Source organism: Coregonus clupeaformis, unplaced genomic scaffold (assembly GCF_020615455.1).
Source record: "Coregonus clupeaformis isolate EN_2021a unplaced genomic scaffold, ASM2061545v1 scaf3039, whole genome shotgun sequence".
Taxonomy (NCBI): domain Eukaryota; kingdom Metazoa; phylum Chordata; class Actinopteri; order Salmoniformes; family Salmonidae; genus Coregonus; species Coregonus clupeaformis.
In genome coordinates this window covers 37,135-42,500 of record NW_025536493.1, presented here as the reverse complement: position 1 = coordinate 42,500, position 5,366 = coordinate 37,135, and the positions used below count along the sequence as shown (strand labels likewise).

General features: G+C 54.4%; 1 long non-coding RNA gene across 1 annotated transcript in view; it reads left to right on the top strand.

Annotated features, from left to right (window-relative positions):
• The window catches only part of LOC121561260, a 7,944-nt gene extending 3,179 nt beyond the window's left edge, over nt 1-4,765 (top strand). Inside the window, exons 2-4 of the long non-coding RNA XR_006660564.1 lie at nt 1,145-1,242; nt 3,943-4,088; nt 4,728-4,765. This is a non-coding gene — a long non-coding RNA (uncharacterized LOC121561260). The remainder of the gene's footprint in view (nt 1-1,144; nt 1,243-3,942; nt 4,089-4,727) is intronic.
• The last annotated feature ends 601 nt before the right edge of the window (nt 4,766-5,366 follow it).

Genomic DNA, 5,366 nt, shown 5'->3' with positions numbered 1-5,366 from the left:
CCATGCTGCTCTGAGTGTGTCTCTGTCTGTCTCTGTGTGTGTCTAGGTTGTCTCCTCTCCACCATGCTGCTCTGAGTGTGTCTCTGTCTGTCTCTGTGTGTGTCTAGGTTGTCTCCTCTCCACCATGCTGCTCTGAGTGTGTCTCTGTCTGTCTCTGTGTGTGTCTAGGTTGTCTCCTCTCCACCATGCTGCTCTGAGTGTGTCTCTGTCTGTCTCTGTGTGTGTCTAGGTTGTCTCCTCTCCACCATGCTGCTCTGAGTGTGTCTCTGTCTGTCTCTGTGTGTGTCTAGGTTGTCTCCTCTCCACCATGCTGCTCTGAGTGTGTCTCTGTCTGTCTCTGTGTGTGTCTAGGTTGTCTCCTCTCCACCATGCTGCTCTGAGTGTGTCTCTGTCTGTCTCTGTGTGTGTCTAGGTTGTCTCCTCTCCACCATGCTGCCCTGAGTGTGTCTCTGTCTGTCTCTGTGTGTGTCTAGGTTGTCTCCTCTCCACCATGCTGCTCTGAGTGTGTCTCTGTCTGTCTCTGTGTGTGTCTAGGTTGTCTCCTCTCCACCATGCTGCTCTGAGTGTGTCTCTGTCTGTCTCTGTGTGTGTCTAGGTTGTCTCCTCTCCACCATGCTGCTCTGAGTGTGTCTCTGTCTGTCTCTGTGTGTGTCTAGGTTGTCTCCTCTCCACCATGCTGCTCTGAGTGTGTCTCTGTCTGTCTCTGTGTGTGTCTAGGTTGTCTCCTCTCCACCATGCTGCTCTGAGTGTGTCTCTGTCTGTCTCTGTGTGTGTCTAGGTTGTCTCCTCTCCACCATGCTGCTCTGAGTGTGTCTCTGTCTGTCTCTGTGTGTGTCTAGGTTGTCTCCTCTCCACCATGCTGCTCTGAGTGTGTCTCTGTCTGTCTCTGTGTGTGTCTAGGTTGTCTCCTCTCCACCATGCTGCCCTGAGTGTGTCTCTGTCTGTCTCTGTGTGTCTCTAGGTTGTCTCCTCTCCACCATGCTGCTCTGAGTGTGTCTCTGTCTGTCTCTGTGTGTGTCTAGGTTGTCTCCTCTCCACCATGCTGCTCTGAGTGTGTCTCTGTCTGTCTCTGTGTGTGTCTAGGTTGTCTCCTCTCCACCATGCTGCTCTGAGTGTGTCTCTGTCTGTCTCTGTGTGTGTCTAGGTTGTCTCCTCTCCACCATGCTGCTCTGAGCGGCAACAAGGAGCTGATTTCTCTGCTGCTGGAAGCTCAGGCCACAGTGGACATTAAGGACCAGAACGGTAACACTCAGACACCCTCACCATGCCCTCACCATGCCCTCACTATGCACTCACTATGCACTCACACACCCTCACCATGCCCTCACCATGCCCTCACTATGCACTCACACACCCTCACCATGCCCTCACCATGCCCTCACTATGCACTCACACACCCCCACCATGCCCTCACTATGCACTCAGACACCCTCACCATGCCCTCACTATGCACTCACACACTCACACACCCTCACATGCTCACACACCCTCACCATGCCCTCACTATGCACTCACACACCCTCACCATGCCCCACCCATGCCCTCACTATGCACTCACACACCCCCACCATGCCCTCACTATGCACTCAGACACCCTCACCATGCCCTCACTATGCACTCAGACACCCTCACCATGCCCTCACTATGCACTCAGACACCCTCACCATGCCCTCACTATGCCCTCACACACCCTCACCATGCCCTCACTATGCCCTCAGACACCTTCACTATACCCTCACCATGCCCTCACTATGCACTCACACACCCTCACTATGCACTCACACACCCTCACCATGCCCTCACTATGCCCTCACACACCCTCACCATGCCCTCACTATGCACTCAGACACCCTCACCATGCCCTCACTATGCACTCAGACACCCTCACCATGCCCTCACCATGCCCTCACTATGCACTCACACACCCTCACCATGCCCTCACTATGCACTCAGACACCCTCACCATGCCCTCACTATGCACTCAGACACCCTCACCATGCCCTCACTATGCACTCACACACCCTCACCATGCCCTCACTATGCACTCACACACCCTCACCATGCCCTCACTATGCACTCACACACCCTCACCATGCCCTCACCATGCCCTCACTATGCACTCACACACCCTCACTATGCACTCACACACCCTCACCATGCCCTCACTATGCACTCAGACACCCTCACCATGCCCTCACTATGCACTCACACACCCTCACCATGCCCTCACTATGCACTCACACACCCTCACCATGCCCTCACTATGCACTCACACACCCTCACCATGCCCTCACTATGCACTCAGACACCCTCACCATGCCCTCACCATGCCCTCACTATGCACTCACACACCCTCACCATGCCCTCACTATGCACTCAGACACCCTCACCATGCCCTCACCATGCCCTCACACACCCCCACCATGCCCTCACTATGCACTCACACACCCTCACCATGCCCTCACTATGCCCTCACACACCCTCACCATGCCCTCACCATGCCCTCACACACCCCCACCATGCCCTCACTATGCCCTCAGACACCCTCACCATACCCTCACCATGCCCTCACTATGCACTCACACACCCCCCTCTCACTATGCACTCACACACCCTCACTATGCACTCACACACCCTCACCAAACCCTCACTATGCACTCACAAACCCTCACTATGCCCTCACCATGCCCTCACTATGCACTCACACACCCTCACTATGCACTCACACACCCTCACCATACCCTCACTATGCACTCACACACCCTCACCATACCCTCACTATGCACTCACACACCCTCACCATGCCCTCACTATGCACTCACACACCCTCACCATGCACTCACTATGCACTCACACACACACACACACTCCCACACACTCCCCCTCCCCCACTCCCCCACCCCCCACTCTCTCCAGCTTCTCTCTCCAGCTTCTCTCTGATGTGTTGTGGGGTAGGGATGCGTCCCTCCCCACTCCCCCTCCCCCACTCCCTCTCTCCAGCTTCTCTCTGATGTGTGGGTAGGGATCCCCCCTCCCCCTCCCCCACTCCCTCTCTCCATCTTCTCTCTGATGTGTTGTGGGGTAGGATGCGTCCCCCTCCCCCTCCCCCACTCCACTCTCTCCATCTTCTCTCTGATGTGTTGTGGGGTAGGGATGCGTCCACTCCCCCTCCCCCTCCCACCACTCCACTCTCTCCATCTTCTCTCTGATGTGTTGTGGGGTAGGGATGCGTCCACTCCCCCTCCCCTCCCACCACTCCACTCTCTCCAGCTTCTCTCTGATGTGTTGTGGGGTAGGGATGCGTCCACTCCCCCTCCCACTCCCACTCCCCCTCCCACCACTCCACTCTCTCCAGCTTCTCTCTGATGTGTTGTGGGGTAGGGATGCGTCCACTCCCCCTCCCCCTCCCCCCACTCCACTCTCTCCAGCTTCTCTCTGATGTGTTGTGGGGTAGGGATGCGTCCCTCCCCTACTCCCCTCCCCTCCCCCACTCCACTCTCTCCAGCTTCTCTCTGATGTGTTGTGGGGTAGGGATGCGTCCCCCCCTCCCCCTCCCCCTCCCCACTCCACTCTCTCCATCTTCTCTCTGATGTGTTGTGGGGTAGGGATGCGTCCACTCCCCTCCCCCTCCCTCCCCCTCCCCCACTCCCTCTCTCCAGCTTCTCTCTGATGTGTTGTGGGGTGGGATGCGTCCCACTCCCCCTCCCACTCCCACTCCCCCCTCCTCTCTCCATCTTCTCTCTGATGTGTTGTGGGTAGGGATCCGATCCACTCCCCCTCCCCCTCCCACCACTCCACTCTCTCCATCTTCTCTCTGATGTGTTGTGGGGTAGGGATGCGCCACTCCCCCTCCCCCCACTCCCCTCCCACCTCTCCCCCTCCTCCCCCTCCCCTCCCACCACTCCACTCTCTCCAGCTTCTCTCTGATGTGTTGTGGGGTAGGGATGCGTCCACTGCACTACGCGGCGTGGCAGGGGAAGACTGAGCCAATGAAAATGCTCCTGAAGGCGGGATCATCAGTCAACATCCAATCAGACGAGGGCCAGATCCCCCTGCACCTATCAGCACAGCACGGACATTACGACGGGGTAACACACAATGACACACACACACACACAAGGACACACACACACACACACACACACACAGACACATAATAGAATGTTGTGTTCCTCAGGGTTCTATTCTAGGGCCACTGTATTTTCTGATTGATCTGATTGATCTGATTGATCTGCCAACGACTGGCTATTACTTATTTAAGCAGTAAAGCCCGAGGGGGTGTGGTACATGGCCAATATACCACGGCTAAGGGCTGTTTTTAGGCACGACGCAACGCGGGTATGTTTTTGTCCTACCCGTGGTAAATGTGTTAAATTATAGCCATGGTATGAAAGGTATAATCAGCTCAAGGTTCTCTGGAAATTATTGCAACTCGGTGGAAGGTCAATTCCACTCCGCTAAGACTTCGTGGAACACACCTTCCACGTCGTTGATTATTTACCATAGAATGAATAGCCCTTCCGTTGATTATCCCTTAATTATACTTAATAAGGATACAGGTACACATGTATCTCTCTATCTATCTCTCTGCGTGTGTTCAGTCTGTTGCTCCAGCACCAGTCTAACCCGTGTATCTCTCTATCTATCTCTCTGCGTGTGTTCAGTCTGTTGCTCCAGCACCAGTCTAACCCGTGTATCTCTCTATCTATCTCTCTGTGTGTGTTCAGTCTGAGATGTTGCTCCAGCACCAGTCTAACCCGTGTATCTCTCTATCTATCTCTCTGCGTGTGTTCAGTCTGAGATGTTGCTCCAGCACCAGTCTAACCCGTGTATCTCTCTATATATCTCTCTGTGTGTGTTCAGTCTGAGATGTTGCTACAGCACCAGTCTAACCCGTGTATCTCTCTATCTATCTCTCTGCGTGTGTTCAGTCTGAGATGTTGCTCCAGCACCAGTCTAACCCGTGTATCTCTCTATCTATCTCTCTGCGTGTGTTCAGTCTGAGATGTTGCTCCAGCACCAGTCTAACCCCGTGTATCTCTCTATCTATCTCTCTGTGTGTGTTCAGTCTGAGATGTTGCTCCAGCACCAGTCTAACCCGTGTATCTCTCTATCTATCTCTCTGTGTGTGTTCAGTCTGAGATGTTGCTCCAGCACCAGTCTAACCCGTGTATCTCTCTATCTATCTCTCTGCGTGTGTTCAGTCTGAGATGTTGCTCCAGCACCAGTCTAACCCGTGTATCTCTCTATCTATCTCTCTGCGTGTGTTCAGTCTGAGATGTTGCTCCAGCACCAGTCTAACCCGTGTATCTCTCTATCTATCTCTTTGTGTGTGTTCAGTCTGAGATGTTGCTCCAGCACCAGTC